Raw genomic sequence first — 22841 nt, 5'->3', positions numbered from 1 at the left:
GCAAGAGGGCAAGAGAAGCAGAGGGCAGGGCGCCCAGGGTGGGGCCGAGTCCCCCCCCAGCTGGCTCGAAAGGCTGCGGCAGGACTTCCGCTGCTTCAAATCCTCAGACCGCCCTCTAAACTTCTCTTTCGGGATGGATTCCTCAGAACTTGTGCTAAACTTCAGAGCAGATACGGCCATAAACTGATTCAGTTCCAGCTCTGGGGACCCTACACACTGGCTCCCAGCTTCTCTCAGAGGATTCACTGGTCACCCCAGCCACCTAGAAAGGGGAGGGGGCCAGGAGGAGGGACACTGGTCTTCCATAATGTGACCTCCACAGTGATACAGTACCAGAGAGCTCAGGCTAAGACTCAAACTCTACACGTTTTAACAAGTGTGTGGACGGTCATAACCTCAAGGTGGCTGCCCAAAAGATGGTCTTCTCAACTCTACTCATGGGACTTTGACCAACGACTTCACCGTGCCAGTCTCAGCGTCCGCCTGGGGGAGAGGGGGCTAAAATGACAAGCCATCTCATAACTGTTATGAATACTAAACAACACACATAAAGAACGTGGGACACTGCCTTGCTCACAGCAGGCATGAGATCGATGTTTGTGAAAAGGAAATGAGCCTTAACAGAGCACTTACGAGCTATTTATTTGGGGGGCTGGTTATTAAGGCATTCACCAAATTTGATTCAACTCTGGAATAAGTCATCAGTCACAAAAATTAAACTTCTAACATAATGGGACACTCCAATGATCAGTAACTTGGATCATACTGTCACGGTGATTCAAAACATAGCTCTCAGTGCATCATATTTTGTTCCTAAGCCCTTGGCTCTTCGTTTTGGAGAAGCTACAAGGAAGGACCTTTCCAAAACCACTGCAGCATCGCCTTAAGAATGCTGTTGAAGGCACCGTCTACATAAAAATATGTACAAAACCAGCCGATACACGAATCAATGTAAAAAGTTTTCTTTAGGGTTACGCGCTCAAAAAGGATTTTCTTTCACAGCAGAACTGGTGAGCTTTCTCCTTAGCATCAATTCAATACATCAGTGGCCACCTTTCGCTGTTTTCACTTGCCAGAAAGCTCAGATTCTAAATTTTGGTCCAGGGACACCCACTGGAGGGAACGTTATGATCTGGATAGGTAATATTATTTTTCCCCTTCTTGTGACTTCTTATTCCATTCTTGTTCTTGGTTTTTATTTATGCTTTACTATATATTTAATGAGTAACCTCTCAAGCTCAGCGCACACCCTTTATGGAATGAGATGGGTATAAAGAAGCAAACCATTACCACTGACAAGCAAATGAGATTTCAGCTGCCTGATACTCAAACAAGCCTGCAAAAATTCTCACACAAGGGCATCCAGGATGATGTCCATAAAGTATCACACTGATTAGATAATTCTTTCCAATTCTTAATGTACACTGGTCATCACATATTTTGAGAAATTTCTAGAAGGGTGGCAAACCACCTAGGATATAGCTTCAGGTAAATAATGAAAAAGTACTCAATACTATCTTCTTCAGAAAAGGGAAAACAAATCCTAAATTTGGGTCTCAATTTACCAATTTTGCCTCTTAAGAGAAAACCTAGAATGTCTACTATGTTCGCTCACATGGAGAACGCAAAAGGAAATGGATTTTCTAAGCGGCTCTTGCACAGAGAAGAAAAATTCACTGCACCCTGGTCCAGCTTCCAATTTCACTAGAGCAGGCTCAGTGACCTCTCCACGGGCTGGTAACAGCTGGCCAGAGTCCATACAGCCACCAGGAGCAGACCCAACTCCAGCCGGCCAGCCCCACGGGCTGCTGTGTGTAGCCCTGTGTCTGACTTGCCATCAGAGAGGAAAAAGGGAAATGCACACGTCACTGTGTTCAGCTTGCTCCTCTCCCCAGTTTCTCTTTCTCCCAGTTGCCATCTTGTCTACCTACACCATGGATGTGCGGAAGGAAAAATGCGCACCACCCCTGGGGCACTCATCTGGGCCTCCTCCCTGACCCGCTCTGGTCAGCAGCTCTCTCTCAAAGCCCCGTGTCTCCAGGCCTCAGCAGTCATCTGCTCCAGCACTGAGCACTGGCCCTGCAGATGCCCGGCTCACCACCAGCACTCCTGTATCCACCTGCTGCTGCAGCTTAGACAGGACGCCTAACAGGGACTGGCAGTCTGTCACAACCGTCATTTGTCTCCTCTGACCTCCTTCCCGGCAATTCTTTGGTAGCTTTTTTCTTTTAGGGCTTCTGATCCCACGCTGGTCATTTCCCTTCCACATTCACTCTCTTATAGAAAGTGATGTTAGTATGAGCGTTAGACTGGGTTTCCCAAGAAAGTCTGTACACTGGCCCCGCGCTGAGCCGGGAACCTGTGCAAACAGCTGCCGGGTGTCCATGGTGCCCCGCACTTCCCGAGGTCTCCTCGTCTGAGCTCTGCCAAGCTGCAGTGGCCTTTGACAGGGACGACCCATCCAGTTCTCATACTAACATGATATCCCCACTGAGAGATGCAAAAATTCAAGCAAGATTTTTTCTTCTCTCTAGAGCTAGAGCTAAGCATCAGAAAGTGAAACTGAAGTGGGGACAGTATACACCCATGGCCCTAAATGACCGATCCCTCCCAGGTCTACAGTCCACCCTGCTAAATCAGCGTTACACGCTCTTAACAAGCTCATCTCGAAGGCGGACTTTGACCTCACCTTGCTGTGTGAGTTCAGCATGCCACAACCAATAAAATGTCAGGATTCATGCAAAAAGTCATCTCTACATTTCCTGCTAGTTATAACGTATATGTAACTCTCAATATTAACCTTCTAAAACAAATCCAAATAGAAATAACAAAAATTCACAAAGAAACGTAAATAATCACAAAAGTAACCATTTTTCTTCGTGGTCATTCTACACCATCGATTTAGGCCTCCTACCCGATAGAAAAGCCATACTCCGGAGTGGGGAGCACATTCACTGCGCTCAGGCCAAGAAGGTGCAGTGTAGTAAACTACCAGCTTGTAAGCATCTAAATGGAGGCTTTGTGGCCCAAAAGATCTAATGCACTTTCCAAAATGGTCTATTTCCACGGACAGTTGGAAGACCTAATGTAACGACCGCCTGAAATGCACACTGGCAACTGCCCCTTAATGTTTGCAGCTCAACAACAAACGTGGACCGTAAATCGTCTCCCACGTGCATATAAAATCCCGAATTCTAACTGCACTAACAGCCTTTTTTAACCAATTCCTACAGATACTTAAAAATGTGTAGCTATTAGGAAAATTAACCTTCCTTTCTAAAGTTCAAATTCTAAGCAGCCCATAATCTTTCATCAACCTAGAAAATAACTGATAAGCCAATCTTCCTGTAAAACCATTAACAGATTCTGCCTCTCTGTCACCAGGGTAATTTACTGAGGCCAATTTTAATCCTCCCACTAAACCACTAATCCCATGACTCTACAGAATTGTCCCCAAGTTTACGTTGCTATGGCAAGTACTTTTACATTAGGAATTCACTTATTTACCAACACTGTTATTTTTTAAGTTGTCTTTAGGAATGAGATCATCTTCCTTGCCTCTTATTTTAAAAAGCAAAAATCCGTTTTTGAAATAAGGAAGCCACTTGAACACCTGGGCTGTGTTGTACTCATCACAATAACACTAATTTAAATTACGCTTGGTGTTACTCAAAGGGAAAATTATCATCATTATGCTAATGGTCACACTAAGACAGGAAAAGCTTTGGTATGATGAATCTAAATCTGGTGGGAATATGATTATCAATGTGAATGACGGTATTTTCTCAAACTGGCATAAAAATGTTCTCTCCGTGTCACTGATAATGTCAACATAAATTATGCATCAGCAAAAGCAGCCTTCACCCATTCTGCTGAAATTCTGAGTGATACCCAGGCCCACCTTTCTGTGCACACATGCCCTGCTTTGGGGGTGCACACGTGAATTTGTTTACTTGTTTCCTTAAAACAGGAAAAACAGTATGATTAAAGCTAATGACAGGGATGCACTAAGAGAAGAGTATCCAGACACGTCAGCTTTGGAGGCCACACCACGGCCACAGAGGATGCTGAGAACGGAGGCAGAATCTTCCGCGACGCTCTGCATCAAAGTAAGTAGTCAGTCCCTGAGACACGGCAGGAGAAGCCCCCTTGTGAATTAAACACAAGTCTATCCAAAAACTCAAAGACAACATGTATAAACAAAACAAGTCGTCAGTGCAAACATCACAGTGCCGCCTCTAGGTACCCCAGAGCAGCACCATAAAAGCTTACACTATGAAACAGGACCATGCACCTGTTCACCGATTCATCCATCCATTAAAAAAAAAAAACAGCTAAGTCTTTAAGGGAAAAACACGTATTTTTTAGCTCTCGCTTAAAATCAGTGGAGTAATCAGGAACTAACAGTGGACGTCCTTTCTCACCAGCCCGACCCTGAGGGTGCAAATGTGCGACCAGCAGAAGTTCTAGCCACTCACGTGGGGCGCTGCGTTTTCCTCAATGAACACAAGCAGCCAACATTTAATGTCAAACTATTTCCCACAAAAATTATTTTAGGAAAGGAAAAAGGGACACTTGGGGGCCAGCCCAGTGGCTAGTGGTTAAGTTCGTGTGCTCAGCTTCGGTAGCCCAGGGTTCATGGGTTCAGATCCCAGGCATGGACCAACCACCACTCATCAAGCCATGCTGTGGGGGCATCCCACATACAAAATAGAGGAAGACGAGCATGGACGTTAGCTCAGCAACAATGTTCCTCAAGCAACAAGAGGAAAATTGGCAACAGATGTTAGCTCAGGACCAATCTTCCTCACCAAACAGAAAAAAAAAATAAAAAACAGGGACACTTGCTTACTACCCTCAAGCACCTGAGCAGCTGCTAAAGCCACGAACAGCCTCTCTGACAATCTTCATGGCATCTTTCACTGGACTAAATTTCTAAGAATGTTCTTGGATGCCGAAATAAATCAATGCCTAACACAGCACCAAGCCAGCTCATGCAATATAGGTTAAATAGTGCCATATGGCAGAGACAGACACATGTTGCCCTTTTCTGAAACAAAGGAAAAATTCCTAAACAAATATCCTTTACTTTCTTCAGTGTGAGAAGAGTTGAAGGCGAGATGGTTTGTCAAGTGTTAGTAAATAATGCTGAAGGAAATTTTTTAATTCTTAGCCATCAAGAAAAATCTGCAGAGTTTTCACACAGGACCTCAATTTTTAAGAGTCTCCATTTAACACGTCCTGAAAGCTAACACCACATTTAGCCTGTGCTCACCATCCCCTAAATGAGCAAGAAAATAACAGGACAGCTGTATCCGAGGGCCGAGCTGACATCAGCAATTCCCTGGGGGAGCCAGAATCGGTGCGAGACAAGTCTACCTGCTTTTGAAGGAATAAAACACCAGATTAATTCTGTCTTGAAAACAAAATAAAATCAATATTTCATCCTGTTTTCACCACACTGGTGAGGAACCATCTGAATTTCACAATCATATAAAATACCTCTCTCTTAAAGTAAATTTTGAAAACATAACAACTTGATTAAATTCCTGACCAAAAAAAAAAAAAACCCAGAAAGAAAACCTACCAGAATGAACATATATTTGAAACAAACAGTAAAATGCATCTAAATTCGATATAGTTGCTTTTTAAGTAATTTATTTTTTTCTATTCTCCTGTATGGTGTTTTACTCATTATTTTACATATATTTACATGTTTGCCTTCTAAAAATAGTTGCATTTCTAATTACTCCTGCTTTGTAATTTTCAGTACCATTTGAATTCAAGACTAAATGCCAGATCTTTTTTGGAAAACTACTTTTAAGGAATGTTGAGAGCCACAAAATTATATTTCTTTACAATTCGACGTATGCCACTGGAAAACACTGCATTCTGGACATAAATATGACAGCCAGCTCCAGCTCTGGAAAGAAAAGCTTCAGCTGTTCAGATCACGTGCAGCCAGATGCAAGGGATAAAGAAGACAGAGAACCGACAGTTGCAACTGCTAATTTTTACCAATACGTCTAAAATACACTCACTATACCTTAGCAGAGAGCATAAATTCCAACTGAAAGCAATGCACTTATAGCGCCTGTATACGCATCCACCCTATAGCTATTTAGGTCACAACCCTAAAACAGTCCTCTTTTGAAAAAAATTAATTTTAAAATAAAGATGCTTTTTAAAGAACTGGATGGGGAAGCACTTTAAATTCATAAAGAAAGGTTTTCTTCATTCTTCCCTTAAGGTTAATTTTATTAATTCTTCACAAATAAACATTTGATGTGACAACTTGCCAATATTCCTGAAAACTGGAAGACATTCACAGCTAGAGTCCAATGATTAAGAGGACTCGCCCCTCCCCCCAACCCTGGGCTGGCCCAGTGGCATAGTGGTTGAGTCTGTGCACTCTGCTTCGGCGGCCCAGGATTCACGGGTCCAGATCCCAGGCGTGGACCTACACATGCTTGTCAAGCCATGCTGTGGCGGCATCCCACATGCAAAATAAAGACTGGCACAGATGTTAACTCAGCGACAATCTTCCTCAAGCAAAAAGAGGAAGACTGGCAACACATGTTAGCTCAGGGCCAATCTTCCTCACCAAAAAACCCCCAAAAGTCCCCCGTCTGGTGAGAGAGGTGGGGGGATCTCAACTCACTAGGGCAGAGGTCACCCCTCCAAAGAGAACCCACCACCCCAACCCCAAACCCACTTGTTCCTGGGACCAGGGAGAACGGAGGCCAAGGCTTGAATCTGAAAAATGCTGTCACTCTTGTGGCCCCAAGAGTGATCTTCAAACCCTCAACAGGCTGCTGCCAGCATACTGTGGGCCAGCGGGTAGAAAGGTTGGGGTAACAGCCCCAGGGGAGGACAGGAGGCAGCGGAGGGCCACAGTCACCGTGGGCTGGCTCGTGCCACCAGTTAATGCCAGGCGGAAGGCAGCGTCGAAGTGCTGCTACGGAAACTCCTAACGTGAATGGCCGCCACGGATGCCTATCTGCAGCCCACGTTTCCATCTGCCTTCGGGAAGCTCCATCCTGCCGCCTGTCTCTACAACACACACAGGATGGATTATACCGCCACCTCAACAGACTTCAGAACAAATCGAGATCCTGCAGCGCCCATCCCTGGAAAAGCGCAAAGCCAAATGAGATGCAGCTTCCCACCAACAGAGGAAGCGTCCGGGAGTTAAGACAGAAATACCATTAACTCTCCATGTGCAGGCAGCAAGAACCCTGGGAGTGAAGGTCAAAGGCGCCAAGTGGTCAGCAAGCCAAGCAGGTCCTTGTGGTGGGTGCTAGTAAAGCAGTCAGTGCTTACACAGTGCGGGGGCCGCCGTGCCCTGGGAGAGCCGGGGTGGCACACATGTGGCTGGGTCAGCGTGGTGCACAGGCCCACCTGGAACCTCTGGACTGTGTTCAGTAAGATCCCAGTTAATTACACTTTTTCCACAGCCTCCAGAATTTTGAGGGGGAGGGGTTAGGGCAGCAAAGAGATGTATTTTTGAAAAAACTAACTGACTGTGCCAGGAGAACTCTATCTAAGCCCTAAAATGTATAAACACTACACTATAAGCAGGTGAGACATCTGCTTTGAAGAAGGAATGTTCCTTCTACAGGCAAATGTTTATACAGCAGAGATTGAATCAAATTTAACTTTCTTCCATTAGTTTTATCCCTTCTGCTTCAATCTGTGCCTATCACTGAGGAAGCTGACATGTCCCCAGCTCAGTGTGACCATCAACGACCAATGAAAAAGTTGTTGTTTCCAGACATTTAACAGAGATGCTTCGCTTCATCAGAAATCTAGTTACATCAGCAAAATACCACTTTTAATTATTTAACACATGCCCTTTTCACCAATGTTGAAAATGGAATAAAAACCAAAATAGTGTAATGTCTTGAACATTGAAAACAAGCGTATTACAAAAGGAAGGCGCACACGTTCAGACAGGCTCCTTCCTGCTGAACGTAATCAGCTTATATTTCAGTTTCCTATTTCTGTGGCATTAAGGTATAATGCAGTTGAAACTCTAAACACAATCTCCAGAGAGACTTCCAGCCACTCCCACAAAATTCTTTTTTAAAAGATTCCTTCTGGTAAATTATGAATAAGACCAATACGTATTCTGGAAAATGAATAAATAAAAATCCACAACAACCCAATAAACTGAGTACTGGTTTTTCAAGACAATCCATGACGAAACTCTGCTTCAGTTCCTAGGTCACATTATCCTTTTTCCCTGTTTGCTAAGACTGAAAACCATCTGTTGGAGTACACCTCATTTTGAAGTATTCTGTAAAGTCTCCTTTTCTTTTTCACATAGTTGTTCCTAAACTTAATCTGCACATGAAACGCTTCATCTATGAAACTCAAACATCCCCATGTAGGAGAAGGAAGGGAAAGGCATTTGTGGACGTGGAGGCACCGTGCTTTCAGCGTCGACCTGTTTTCAAAAACATCTCTCATCCTATTCACTCCTGTTGGTCTCTGGGACATCATCTTAGAGTCAGACAGGTAAGGGCTTCCGGGTCCCAGGAAAATGTCCATCTGTAAATCAGCCAGTCAACTTTAAAGGGCGGTTACAAATAACAATGGGATTAACACTGACGATGTAAACTATTGTCTGGTCATCAGCACCTAGTATCAGCTATACGGCCCAAAGCTAAGGTTCCGGATCTAGCATGTTTCAGTATCCTCTGCCATCGGAAAGATGACGCTGACAAACAAAAGCTTTCACAGACGAGAACAAGCAGAACTCCTCTCTTCGCGTTGTTGAGGACCGTACCTACTAAATACACTACTTCACTGTTGTTTCATTTTAGAGAGGCATTCCCACTCCTCTTAGTGAGCTTTCTTACACATCCCTTGGGATTCTTATTTGTTTGGAATGTTAATATGCTCCGACTGTTTCAGTACATTCAAATCAGCAAGTTTAAAGAAAACAAAGTCCTACTAATGAACTAAGAAAAATATTAGACGTGGTATGTTTGCAGCTTTACACGTCAGAATTCTAATGCCATTACCAAAATACGTGAGTCTTGCTCAGAGCTCGGGTTGTCCCAGGGCCCATTCAAGATGGCACGAGACTGACTCTTGTGAAACTAAAGATGTCCTCCTCCTCTAACCCAGCCCCCAGACCCAGGCACCACTGGCCGGCGCTCAACTCACTCTGCAATTTTACCAAGAGGGGGAAACTCTCCGATTCGTGTGCAGCAGCGGCATGCGGTAAATTTAATTCTGGCCGGTCTGTGTAAATATAAATAACGCGGCTATTTTGACGCCACAATGAAAGAATGCAACAGAAAACGAAGGAGGAACAAACAAATGATAAGATGAGCTCTTTTTTACGAAGCAGTAGAAAGTATCTCATCAAATAGCACGCATGCCTGGTTCCTTAAAGTAGCAGTTACATTCCTAAACCAAAATACTCCAATCATATTAATAGGGCGGCTTAAAAAATAATCTGGACAAGATCCTGTTGGGGAAATATCCACCCTCGCTTCTGCTCCGATCAGTACTTTCATGGTATTTATTACACAGCCACAGGGTGGAGATACATCAATTTTTAAATCTTTAATCAGGATTGGAGACTTATGGCAGGTTCTGGGGGAATGTTTCATTAAGACCCCGTCTAAAGTTCCTTTGGTGACTCGTTGCTGGGTCAGCGCGCCGCGCGGCCCAGGGTCCGGAGCTCTTGCCCCTTTGTTACGCAGTGGACCCCGCCGGCAGGCCCGGCCCCACGCCCACGGGCACCTCTGGGCTTCCAGAAACAGCCCCGGAGTCCACACGGGCTCCGACCGCCGAGCCGGGGTCTGGTCACACGGGCAGGACACTACACCCACGCAGGGATGCCCGGGGCCGGCGCCCTCCAGCACCTCCCACCCAAACACCCGCGGTGCCCCCGGCCCGGGACCGGATCAGGTGTGAACACTTATGTAATCGTCCTCGGGGGCCACGCCTTTCCCACCGCCCCACCTCCGCCAGAACAAAGTGAAGTTTAAAATAGAAACCAATTACCTGGCCTCAAACGCGCCTCGGGCCCCGGAGCGCGGTCCCGCCGGCCGCAGACCCCCGCCCCCGCCAGCCTCCCACCCTCGGCCCCGAGTAGACCCCTGCCCCGAACCCACGCAGACCTCCGTCCCGGCCAGGCCCCCACCCCCGGGCCCCGCGCAGACCCCCGCCGCGGCCGGGCCGCCCTCCCCCCGGCCCCGAGCAGACCCCTGCCCGGGCCCCTGCACAGACCCCCGCACAGACCCCCGCAGCGGCCAGGCCCCGGCTCCCCCGACTCCCCGGTCCCGCCGCCCCATCCCCTGGCCCCCTCCCTCTTGCCCCCTCCCTCCGCAGTTGGTCCCGCCCCCACTCCCCGGCCCGCACGGACCCACGCCTTTGTTACGGTGCGAAGTTGGGCCGTGGGTCCCGGTCTCTTTCACTTCTTGGGTTACAGTGCAGGCGTGTGACGTCCGCTCCACATGACGGGGGCGGGGGGCGGGCGCCGGGGGCGGGGGCGCGGGCAGGGCCCTCCCCCACCTCTCGGCGCTGCCCGCCCCGCCCACGGCCCGCCCCCTGGAAGCCCAGCAACCAGCGGCCACCGCCCCGCCCCCGCCCCCGGGGCGGGCAGGTAAATCCCCCCGCCCCCCAGCAGCACCCGCGCCCAGCGCCGCACCGCAGGAGATACAGAAATAGGGATGATTTAATCCAGCGACACCTCCTCAGCGCTGCCCATTACTCGATCCGTCAGATCACTGAGATGGGGTAGAAAAGGGGCGAACTTGGGTGTGGAGGGCGGAAAAGGCCCGAGCGGTAGGTGCGGGGCCGGACACCACCTTGTAACCTAGTTATCTTCTTGAAGCGTAGGACGAAGGTCGCCTGGGGTCGCCCATGGACCCTCCGGGTGACCTCGGTGCGGCCCGGCAGCCGGGCACACCGTGCGTGGACGAGGCCGGGGCGCGGGGTCTCTCCCAGGGGTCCCCCTGCAGGGGTCTCCCGGAGGGAGTGGTACACGTGGGTCTCTAAAGCGACCACTGCAGCAGCACCATCCATCCCCGAGTGCAGCAGCACAGCAACTCCAGCAGTGAAACTGAGATGCTACCTGGCCAGGTCTGGCCCATATACTTCCACACGCACTACCGATATTCCTAGGGAGGTTGGTGCCAGATTAAGCCAGTACGAAACGTGAGGCGGCCCGTGACGCACTCCGCGCGTGAATGTGCCCATTGTGCAGGGGAGACGCGGCCAGCGCTCCGCATTCATAAGTCGGTGGGCAGCAGAACTTTCACCGACCGTGAGCAAGTCACATTCTAGAATTTGCCATGGACTAAGTAGCAACTTCCAGTGAAAAAATAAAATTTGAAGTTGGAAGGTACATGCTGTCCTTCACTTTTCTACGGAGTTAACACCAGTTTCAACAATTCTCGTTCTCTGTACGTTTTGCGCCTGGCGAGTGGGCTCCAACACCCAGGGACCCCAGCGCGCTAGGGCGCGCCTGCCGCGTGGGAACGAGAGGAACAAAACCGCACATTTCGATTTCCCAATTGTTGGGAAGCATAATCACATCACTCCCCTTTTCTTCCCCTTCAGCATGTTTCGACTTGAATCCGAAAGCGCCTCTTGTGCCCATTCTTTGCAGGAGGACACTCGGAGGAGCCAGCGTCTCTGTTTAGACTGCCGTGTGCCTATCTAGCTGCAGACTCGGGTAAAAGCGTGTCCACGTCTACGGCATACAGCTGTGCAAAGCAGAAGCCTGCGGATGCGCGGGGCTGGTCGGACTTAGCGTGCAGACACATGGGCGCATGCACACGCGCGCGCGCGCACACACACACACCCCAAATTACCTCCGGAATGGAGAAAGCCGCTGCGGATTGGCCGACAGAGCCGTCAGTCACACCCGGGGGCAGGGAGACTTTGCAAGGCTGTTTCCTTCCCCCCCCCACCCCCCCCACCCCCCCGTTTCATTTAATGGTAAAACAACAGCAGAGCTCTGAAAGTTAGCCATCTGCGCCGAGAGAGTTTGGCTTCTTTAACGAGGGGGATGTCAGACAGTATCCACTTAGGTATATTTTGTACTTCCACAGTGGATGAAAAGGGAAATTAGCAATCCGGGGTGGGGGCGGAGACGGAGCTGGGAGTAAGGATAGAGGGGGTCATCCGGGAGGGGTAGACGCAGGGTGAAGAGCTGTTCTCAATACCCAAAAGGGACTTTGACCTTTCATTGATCTCGAAATTAAAAAATGTTTTTCACAGGTCAGGTTATTAACAAACGCCTGCCCTAATTTATGAACTCATTATTTTAATTTTATTATTTAAGCATGAGCCAGCAATCGTGTTTCCTTAAGAAAGAACTGACCTAATTTTGGCTGGAGATAAACGATCATGTTAACAGATGTTAATCTTGTAATCTGTTTTTCCTGTAAGTACTTTACATACCCGGGTTTCAGACCTTAAAAATAACATCTTTTCCAAAAAGACCTGACGTCACAATTCACTCCCTGAAAAATCACTCCCCTCTCCAGTTTTTTTCCTCTGCAATGATTTCAAAGACATTAAATCTTTTTCACTTTATAAATGCTGATTTGTTCTGCCTCAACTCCCACAGGCTTTTATTTGCATTTCAAATTCCACAGGTTACACCAGTCGCCTTTTCAAAAAATGTAAACCAACAATGAAGCTGCAAATGGCTTTTTGTGCATCTGGATTAAATAAGGCACAGAATGAATATACTTAAAAAGAGGGCTGAGCAAGTTGATCTTTGCACACCCGGAGACCAAGCAGTTCTTTATCAATAAGCCCAGCGGAATGAGTAAGATACAGACACACGAGCCAGAAGCTCCTGGTCTGCTGCGGGGTGCTTATTAACGCTGATAATAAATGAGACCAACTTACAGACCCACATTTTTCGGGCAAAAGGCTGGGTTTCTCTGGTCCCTAATAGCAGGGGTCCACTGGCTTCCCAGCCCACCATGGCTGATTGCTATCGCACACTAACCTTCGTCCATAAACCGCTGTTTTAAATACCCAACTCGGCTGGCTTTTAACAAACTTATTCACACAAAGTTTCTTTAAAACTTGACGAGGCGGTTTAATCTAAATACTGATCGTAACTATTCAGTACGTTCTCCCTGGAAATGGCAGACAAGGCGCTTTTCCACCACCACCCCCACCCCACCCCCCAAACACACACACACACCCCACTGCATTCTTCTTTTCTTACATATACCCGGGTATATATCGCGATCAATACCTCCCCTACCCCCACCCCCACCAGGCTGCGCGCATCTCCGAGGAGTCTCTGACACCCAGACCCCCTCTCCCCACCCCTCTCGGAGTCATTGCGAGAACCCTCGCCCCCCACCCCCACCCCTGCCCTAACTTCCCTTCCAGGCGCTCTCACTTCTGTAATGTTATGGTCACTTACACGCTCCCAGCTGATGGGCATTCAGCCAGGGGAGGGGGGAGGAAAAACAATCCCCCCCCCCCCACGCAAACACGTCCCCGAGGCAGCCGCGCTCGGAGCCCACAGGCATCGATCCCATCAGCCAAACCCTTAATAATTGAAGCGGCTCCTCGGGCCCCGCAGCCCCATCACCCACCTTCATTAGCCGAAGCGTTTTACTTTAAAGTAAGGCAATTTGCTCTTTGTCTCCTAATGGATGGAGAGCACATCCGAGCTCCCCTCCTCCCGCGTCGCCTTTGACGAAGTGTACACTGCCAGAGCCTCTTCCGCGCTCCCACCCCGGCCCCCACCCCGCCCCTCCACTGCGGTAAAAACCACCTCCCGGACGCTCGCCTCGTCGCCCGAAGTTGCATCTTCCCTCTCCTGGAATTGCGGAGCGGAGCAACTACCAACAGGGAAAGCCAAGCCCCCCTCCCCGCGCCGGGGAGCCCCTCCCCAGCGCCCCCCACCCCCGCGGCGCACACCGGGGTTCACGACACGTCCAGGCCCGGATCTCCGCGCCCACGGCCCCGCGCCGCCCCCCACCCCAGCCCCTACCTTGGCGAAGAGGCAGCGGGCCCGGGGAGGAGGACGCGCACGCCCCGCGCCTCTGAAGGTGAAGCCAAGCGCCCGAGGCGCGGAGCCGAGCGCTGCACTAGACCGACCGCGCCAGCTGCGCTCGGGCGCGGGGGACGCGCGAGGGCGCGCGGGGCCCGCCACGCGCCCGGCCCCCTCCCCGCGCCGCCCGCGCGCGCCCCGGACGCGCCCGCCCCGCGGGGACCCCGGCGCCGGCTGGGCTCGAGGGGCTGCTCCGCGCCGGGAGGGGGCCAGGCCCCCGCGGCCGGGTGCAGGCCCCAGGCTTCCCCCAGCCCCGGAATGGTCTGCCCTGTAGGAAACGCACACGCTCCACTATTGTCTCATCAGCACAAAGTTCTGCCACACTGCGGGGAAAGTCTGGAGGCTCACGATGACTCAGACACAGATAATTCTTCCCCTAATAGCACTGAATCACGATCCCAGCGGCTAGTGTCACCCCTTTTCTCAAGGACTAACGCTGCCGCAGATCCAGTTACGGGAAGCTGTTTACGCACACACGGATACACACGCACGCATCCATACGTGCAGACGTGTTGGGAATGCATTTTCAGCCGACTTAAGCACCTGAGCACTAAGCCTCGAGTCCAGATTTCTACGTGGGTGTCTTTCCGGGGGTCCCAGATGCCCGTGCGTTACAAACGGCTTAGGGTGTGCGTTCACTTAACTTCCTGGTAAATACGTTTGGGGGTATTCAGACGCAGAGTATCAATAGATTAAGTCCTGAATCAAGATCAAAGAGGTTCCCCTGGAGAGACTTCAGAACAGGGATTCTGCTGTAGGGCAATTTAAAAGTGACTGTTGTTTTTTCTTTGTATTTTTATCCCTGAAAAGTTCAACTCTAATTTTCCTTTTTCAAACTCCATGTCTTCACCCCAGCTACTCTCCGTGGGCCGTAGTTAGTTGCATTGAGTCTAGGAAGAGTAAATCCCAATTTGACTCCAAATAGCATTAAATGGTACATGGGGGGGGCGGGGGGGGCGGTAGGGGGTGGAGGGAAAAGAGGAGAGGAGTGAGAGTGGGGAAGGTTAGAGGGAGGGGGAGTGCGCCCCTGAATCGGTGATGACGTAGACCGAGGGGGCTGTGGCCTGCGGAGGGGTAACGCTGTCTTCTCCCACCAGACTCCTGGCCATGTTGTTCCCTCCTCGTGATAACTCCGCAGTGGAGATGGATTCCGTCCAAGACACCGACGTAGCTCTGCTGAACGATCAGCGCCGCAGTCCAGGCGTTACCTTCCGCTGTGGCATTTCTCTCGGTGCCTAACATTCGCTAACGTTCACTGCTGATGCAGCCGGGGCCTCTCCAACTTATGGCGTTTACAACAGAAACTACTACAGAAGAGCTCAAGGGAGGAGCTTGTGCCTGCAAAGCTGGACTCTTAGACACGGGCCATTCTGCACGTGTGTGATGTGTGTGTGGTGTATGTCTGTGTGCATGCGTGCGGTATGCGTGTTTTTCGATGGAGGAACGGGGGAGTAGAGAGACAAGGAGCAAGAGGGGTGAGAACCTTTGCAAGAAGGATCTGCGAATCATAAAATGCATAGAATGTAAGCTCCTTGTGATTAATGATCTGCACTAATTTGGATAGCAGGCATGGTAAAGGTCATTGACAATTGTTGCTGGTTTCAGCATGAATGCCTAAGCGGGATGTATTCTTGAACAATCAAAATTAAGTCATTCACGGAAAAGAAGTGCCCACAATTCATTTCAGTACACAGTAAAAATGCACAAATAAAAGTATCCCCCAATTCAACTAATTACATGGATATAACTTGCATATATAGACACAGATATCTGTGTAGACAGATATATTATCACATATGTGAGTACTCACCCACAAAGATTAAAATTCGCATACTTGAAATTTTCATAGTTTTTCTGTAGCATTTTGGAATGGATTTGAGTCAATGGTAAAAACTTGCTACATTCATCTACATTCTTGGGTCCATTTAAGACTACAGTATTGCACTAATAACTTCCATGTGTTGAAAATTAACTTAGATCAATGAACAGTGAGCAAAACTTCCAAACTCCTCCATGTAAACTTGTGATTTTCATGACTTGCCTCCTTTCTCTGACCTGCTTATCGCCCACACGTGGTTTCACTCAGGACTATGCCTGTTCCACGAAGATGCTATGCTTTAAGAGATTTCCTTTCTTCCACGCTTTGCTACAAGGCGTGCACACTCTGAGAACGTAATTTGAGAGATGGGCAAGGGTTACATTCTGGAAAATGGCAGCTTGAAGGCCATCCCTGTTTTGTTACTGGTGAGAGTGCCATTCATGACAGGAGAAATGTGTTTACATTATTTGTACACAAAGTCACTGGTAGTTGTTTGTCAATGCACTATCATTAGCTTGTTCCAGGGGAAAAAATAGTATAAAAACAAAATATTTAACGAGTTCCCATACTTTTCCTATAACATATTTAGCATTGCCAAAATTTCAACTGTTTACAATCTTCAAACACTGAAAGTAGGCATTAAAGATTAAGGGCACAGTTTCTGCACAAAACACAAATTCCTGAAATCCCCCAGGAGAGCTTGTCCTATTTTGAAATGTTTAGGTAAATTACAATATTTGGGTGGAGAAAAATCAGCGGTTAATGGATTAATGGTTAAACACATATTTGGCTATTTATAACAGACAATAATTCTGGCTAATGAAATAGATTGAATGAGAAAATATATTTTCCCTAGTTATCGTCTAATGAATTATTTGTTCAGCATTTGAGACTCTGCTCCTTCAAAAGCTACGGAAAATGGCATTTTAGTGAAACAGGGTTCAGTGTCTTGTCTGCATAACTTAGGTGATGGCCTGATTGCTGGACGTTTAGATAAGAAGGGTTCTGAGGGGTCGCATTAAAGAATAGCTAAGAGTAAAAAACAAAAAGAACCCCCCAAAAGGCCCCGTCTATCTGAAAGCTGGAAGTGAAACTCTGTGGTATGAAATCCAAGACAAACTAAAAAATATTTATTAAATATACATGCTTAACAATTTAAGTGCACTACTTATTAGTAAACATTTAATATTAATTATATCTCTTTGTAAATGTATTAGGATTTTCAGAATTGTATCTGAGAAAGGAGAATGAAATTATCCACCTAAATCTAGGGGTAATCTTTAGCTCTCTGAACTGACTTAAACTGACAGATTTCAGAGTGGATTAGGGATAAATTTGAATTAAATTGTCAACAAGTATTCCTAGGTAAAGACTCTTTTTAGGACAGTACAGCTGCCAGCTGCCTTCATATTGTTCGGAGCAGTAACCATTTCATGTGTACATGGAAATTGGCTATTTATTTCACCACCAATGGTTTCGAAAGTATTACCTCAATCCTAACTTGCTTTTCTTTCCTACAATCTTTCCTTCTCACAGAACGTGGGCACTCAGAGAATACACTGTGTTCAGACGATGGAGCAAGCGAAAGCGTGTCATCAGCAGGAGCGCTCACTACGGAATTAAACATATGGCGAACCCTGCGCGGCGGGAGACAAACTTGGGATTATATTTTAAGTAGTTTTCTACAAAATGGCTGCAGACGGCTTGAATCTGAAGTTAACTAACAAAATATTTTTAATCTGGGTGTAGGAAACTATCTCAGTCCTGCTCCTTAAATTTCATTTCTATTGAAGGTGATGACTAGCATCTCTCATACACACACACGCTTACTTCTAACGTGATCTGCGGACATTCCCCCATGTTTACACTAAGATAACTTCTTACCGAGCAGCTTTCTCTGCTGCGGGCTTTTATCTGCAGGATAATGTAGGCTCAGACTGGCCGTGCTCTAGGCTTGTTTATTCATGGTTGAGACCTGCATGTTGTTGGAAAGACTTTGGTGAAGATTTCTTCTCTCTCCGTAGTAGCCAAGTCTGGAGTTGGCCTTCAACAGATAGCCACACCTGAATTTTTAGATAGTTTAATAATCAGCGAAGCATCTCTTCAAGATTCTGTGCAAAATATACCCATATGTGTGATACAGAGAATGCCTGACTCATTTTTCCCCACAGCAGAAAACTTAACAACTTTCCCAGGGAATCAGCATTTTTAACGATCTGTGCTTGTTTTCTGCTCATAGGAAAACTTTGAGATGACCCATAATACAGTTCTTATTGCAATGTAGATTTTCTTTTACTGATGGTTGGTGTGCATATGTTTTGGTTAACGACAAAGATGTCAATAAGGTTGGGTCACAGAGTTAGTGCAGATTCGAAATTGAGGCAAAAGTATGGAGAATATACTAACAGTCGGAGGGATTGCAGGCACATTTTCTCGGCGTTTGTAGCTTTAGGTAACTGCGTCAGGCCTTCACAGCAGGTACAGGGCCCTCAAATCTGCTCTTCATTTCAATTTAAGTCAAAGACTCTGGGCAACAGCTGGCTGCAGAATAGCTGATGGAGAACTCCACAGATGTGGTTCATAATGGTTTGAAGAATAAGAAGAAGTGGGCCATAGAGCAGACTTCATTTAAGGAAAGACGAATTCAAGGATTCCTCTTTTGGAAGATTTCCCAAGTTGGGGAAGAGGGGGACTATTTTTCGCATCACCTTTTCTTAGAGTGCTACAGTATGTTAATTACTTAGTAGATAGGTTGTGACCTATTATCACCCCACATGCCTACAACAGCAAAACCATTGACTTCTTCTGCCCCCAAATCTCATTATGTTTCACCAGGCATAACTGATTACATGTGCATCTTTATGCAAACTTTCCTGAGAGAACTGAAAACAAAATAAGGGAACCAGCAATCTCTCTCTTTCACTGTGGGTCGGCTACACACACTTGTAATGAGACTGAGCAGGGAAGAAATACTCAGAGACCTTTGCAGATCTTGTCTGACGCATACATAAGACAGTTTGAAGGAAAGTAGAATTGGGCATTTAGGAGGGTCAATGGTTAGAAGTGGTCAGGCTATGAATGAGTAGTTGTCATAATTAAGGACTCAAGACATTTTGTTGATGAAGAAGGCTAGGTGCATTTTTTCCCGCTGATTTTTTATTGTGGTAAACTGTACACAGCATAAAATTTGCCACTTTAACCATTTTAAGTGTGCAGTTCAGTGCTGGTGAGTACGTTCACAATGTTGTGCGAGCATCACCGCCATCCATCTCCAGAACTCTTATCATCCTGTAAAACTGAAACTCCACAACCGCGAAAGAACAACCCCCAATACCCACCCCCCACCAGCCCCAGGTGACCACCCTACTTTCTGTCTCTATCAATCTGACTGCTGTAGGGACCTCATATAAGTGGGATCATACAGTATTTGTCCATTTGTGTCTGGCTTATTTCACTTAGCGTGTTTTCAAAGTTCATCGATGCTGTAACATGTAGCTAGGTACGATTTTGTCGCCTTTAAAAAAGATGCAGAGGTTATAGATAAAGGACTTCACCATTATACAAATGGCAGTGGGCATTGCCAATAATATAAAGAACTTTGCCAAATCAACTGATTAACGAAGTGACTATAAACTCAACAAAAACGATCCTCAAGAGTTTTTCTTCTCTTACCTAAAATGATCCCCTTCTCTAGCTGTTTTCACCTGTCTTCGCCTCCTTCTAAGCCTCAGACAAAATGTTTGAGACAGCCCGTCTTCTCAAATGGTCTCCAGCGTGGCTGGAAGAGCACGGAGCACACCTGAAGCCAGATTTGGGTTAAATACTCTCCAGTTAGTATTTTCAGAGCTTGTTGATGCCTTATAACCAGACTCCTTCTGCCTAAAATGGAGGAGGCATATTAGAAAGATCAGAAAATTAAAAATTAAAATCAATAAAATGGAACAGAGAAGTTGATGTATGAGGCTCCCAAGGTGGGTTAATTAATGCAGCCAGGCACTAAGTAACCCCAAGCTGCCGGCCCCAAGGAAAACCTTCGGTTAAGAGAATTTACCTTTCTAGAAGAGGACTGGCCTGGGACACGTGCATCTCCGGGGGCTCATGCCGCGCTGCGCACGGCCTGCCGTTTTAGAACGGATGGAGGTGTTTCAATGTGCCCCAAATAGATATTAAACCAATGGCGTCCAATTAAACTTGGGGCACCAAAATGGAATTTCTGGAAGAGACAAATAGTTTGCTCTCTTATTGGTCACTAAATTGTACTAATTGAGTCACTAAAAAGCAGTCTTCTTTGTGCTTTTGTTTTTAATTGCAGCATTGTGGTAACAGTGATCAGTGGAAAATGTGAGGAAGTAAGATTAGATTAAACATTAAATATTAGCTGCAACATTTCACAGACTGAAAGTTTAAAGTGTCTCAGATAGGCAGCGATCACTTAAAGCACATAACGATCAAAGTTTAACAAAATTTTTATATCTTAATTTTTCACATCTGTATGTTCATTCATTCATCATTCATTCATTCCACACTGACTGCTCCAAGCCAGGCACTAGGCTAAGTGCTAATTTTAAAAGTAATATTTATTGTATGCTTATTATGTAGGAAACCTTCCTAGAGCTTACATTTTACGTCATTGAGTCCTGACAATCATCCCACGAGGTAGGGATCACTATCACCCCATTTGACAGATGCTGACAGACAGGCTGGGCATTCCCAACCCTGTCCAGCCCACAGAGCTGGCGAGCACCAGGGATGGCGGTGGGGAAGACAGTAGCCTCCAAGCACAGCCTGGACCACGTCACTGACCCTTACCTCAATCCACCCACCAGCCAGAGCACCAGGGCCTCGGCCATTTTAAAAATAATCCTTTAGATGAACAAAGCCAAATCTGTGTTTTCTCATACTAGTTTTAGGAACCTGTCACAAACTCTCGTACCCAGTTCTCATTCTGCTTATTAGTGGCTTGCACTTGCGTAAGTTACGCCACATCCTCTGGATGCGCACCGTTTGTGTCACTCAAGTTGGCATTGGTCACTTACCACAAAGCACTGTTAGTCTTCTGTACCTGTAACGTGTGTCCCATATTTGTGCAGGAAGACCCAATAACTGGGGGACAGAGAATTCCTATGAAAATCTTTTTCAGTTTCTCAAAGGATTTGAACTGAATATATAAAATACAACAGAACAGCATAGCAGTGGGAGGAATTAGCTCAGGAAAAATAGGAGTAGAAAAATAATAAAATCACGGTCAAGATAGGCTTAGCCAGGCTTGAGATCGGCACACACTGATGCACGGCTAGTGACCCTCTGTGTTGTTAGAGGTGGCAGAATTTTCCTCTGAGCTTCCTAGCATCCAAAACAAAGAGGGAAACATTATTCTTTACAAGATTTGCACATCTATAAAATGAGAAGTGTGTTTTTCCACAGAAAAACATTATGTCCTACTACTTGTATCTAAGTGAAATTTCTCCTACAACTTCTCAAAAAGAAGAGATCATGGAATATAATGAACTATATTCTCAATAATATTTTTACCAAACAAAAAAATTCACAATGTTCCTCACTGTAGTTTGGAGGCAAAACTATCAACCTACAATTTAGTAGGAATTTACAGAATGAACTTATCTGCAAAATGGGAAGAGCGCTTAGAGATACAAACAAGAAAAATGAAAATGTGAAATCACTTAAAATTGTTTTAATACTATATTAGTGTGAACAAATGTAAGTTCTTTTCTTAATATGCAGGCTCTCCCTCACCATATAGTTGCTGATGTAATCAATATTATAAAATTATATGTGAATTTAATGTTGTTTTAAAGTATCTCAAGGCATCCCAAATGTTATCCCAAATTTGTATTAGTAGTCTTAAAATTGGGGTCACTTCTAGAATCATTTGTTTTCTTTCTCACTGACTTTTAAAACGTGTTTGTTTTCACAAAATGTCCTTGGGATGGTCAAGCCTAGCGGAATCTCAGATTCACACCCCAAATCACGAATGTTTAAGAACTGTTTCCATTCAGCACGCCATCTAGATGTTGCCCACTATGATGTGATACAGACGGAGATGCTGCTCCATCCTCACAAGCTGCCCTGCCCTCTCCCCTCCGCGCAGGGAGAGGACCAGACTGGCCGTGGGCACAGCCCTTCCTGGCCCAGGACTTGTCAGCACTCTGCTTCTCCCTGACTGGCTCCAAAGCTCACCGGCCCTCGCCTCCTGGGCCCAGTGTGGCCTCCCGGCAGTCCTGGTTTGCAGAAACTTCTGGGGTGTGGACTTCAAGGCATTTCAGGAACACGCAGCATTTGCCGGGTCTGGAGACACACTTTTCCTTCTTTATTTCCTACCGCTTAAGCCCTGTGGCTTCTAGAAAGCCTTTATTTAAAATAAATACAGACAAGATGTGTTACACTGTGAGTTACAATACAATGGAGTCATCCATTAAGTACCAAACTGTTCAAACGAAGTTCATGGAGGGACTGACAAATTTACAAAAGCGAGGAAATTCAGAGCAGAGGGGCTACCACTCCACCCGGGGTCTCCCTGTCGTGGGGGGCCCGCTGGGGGGAAAGCGGGCCAACAGGAAGACCTGCAGAGATCTTTTCTTTTTCATCTAGTTTGCCTCTGAGTTATCACAGCTCAGTAAATTGAGGGTAGTGGTAAAAATAAAGGAATCCTTAAAATGAAGTGATTTTCTATATGTCCCTTTTCTCCAGAAAATAAATTACCCCACACTTAACAGAGTGGAAAAACAATATTCCACTCCCATCCCCTCCCCCATACCTCTCTTTTTTCAAATTGCAACTGAGCTTATCCGGTTGTTTCTAAGGGGACTTGACCTAGATGGAGCAGAGAAGGAACTTTTAGGCAAACTGATAATAAACTCCACTTCTAGTTCTTATATACTTTAGGAAACACTACTAAAACATGATTTTATTAATATTTCCAATCATAGAAAACATTCCTTTGGAACAACA

General features: G+C 46.6%; 1 protein-coding gene across 5 annotated transcripts in view; it reads right to left on the bottom strand.

Annotated features, from left to right (window-relative positions):
- Nucleotides 1–14228, bottom strand: part of ZNF516 (zinc finger protein 516) — a 123584-nt gene extending 109356 nt beyond the window's left edge. For 3 of the 5 annotated variants that reach the window (XM_070512843.1, XM_070512848.1, XM_070512849.1), the window contains exon 1: nucleotides 10385–10513. The gene's annotated coding sequence lies outside the window, so the exon portion shown is untranslated. Of the gene's footprint in view, nucleotides 1–10384; nucleotides 10514–13592; nucleotides 13744–13993 lie in introns of those variants that run through there. The other 2 variants (XM_044744039.2, XM_070512844.1) reach the window with 2 other exon arrangements.
- Between the last annotated feature and the right edge of the window lie 8613 nt (nucleotides 14229–22841).

This window comes from Equus asinus, chromosome 7 (assembly GCF_041296235.1).
Source record: "Equus asinus isolate D_3611 breed Donkey chromosome 7, EquAss-T2T_v2, whole genome shotgun sequence".
Lineage (NCBI taxonomy): Eukaryota > Metazoa > Chordata > Mammalia > Perissodactyla > Equidae > Equus > Equus asinus.
Note: the sequence above shows the minus strand (reverse complement) of the source record. Positions and strands in the feature narration are given on the sequence as shown.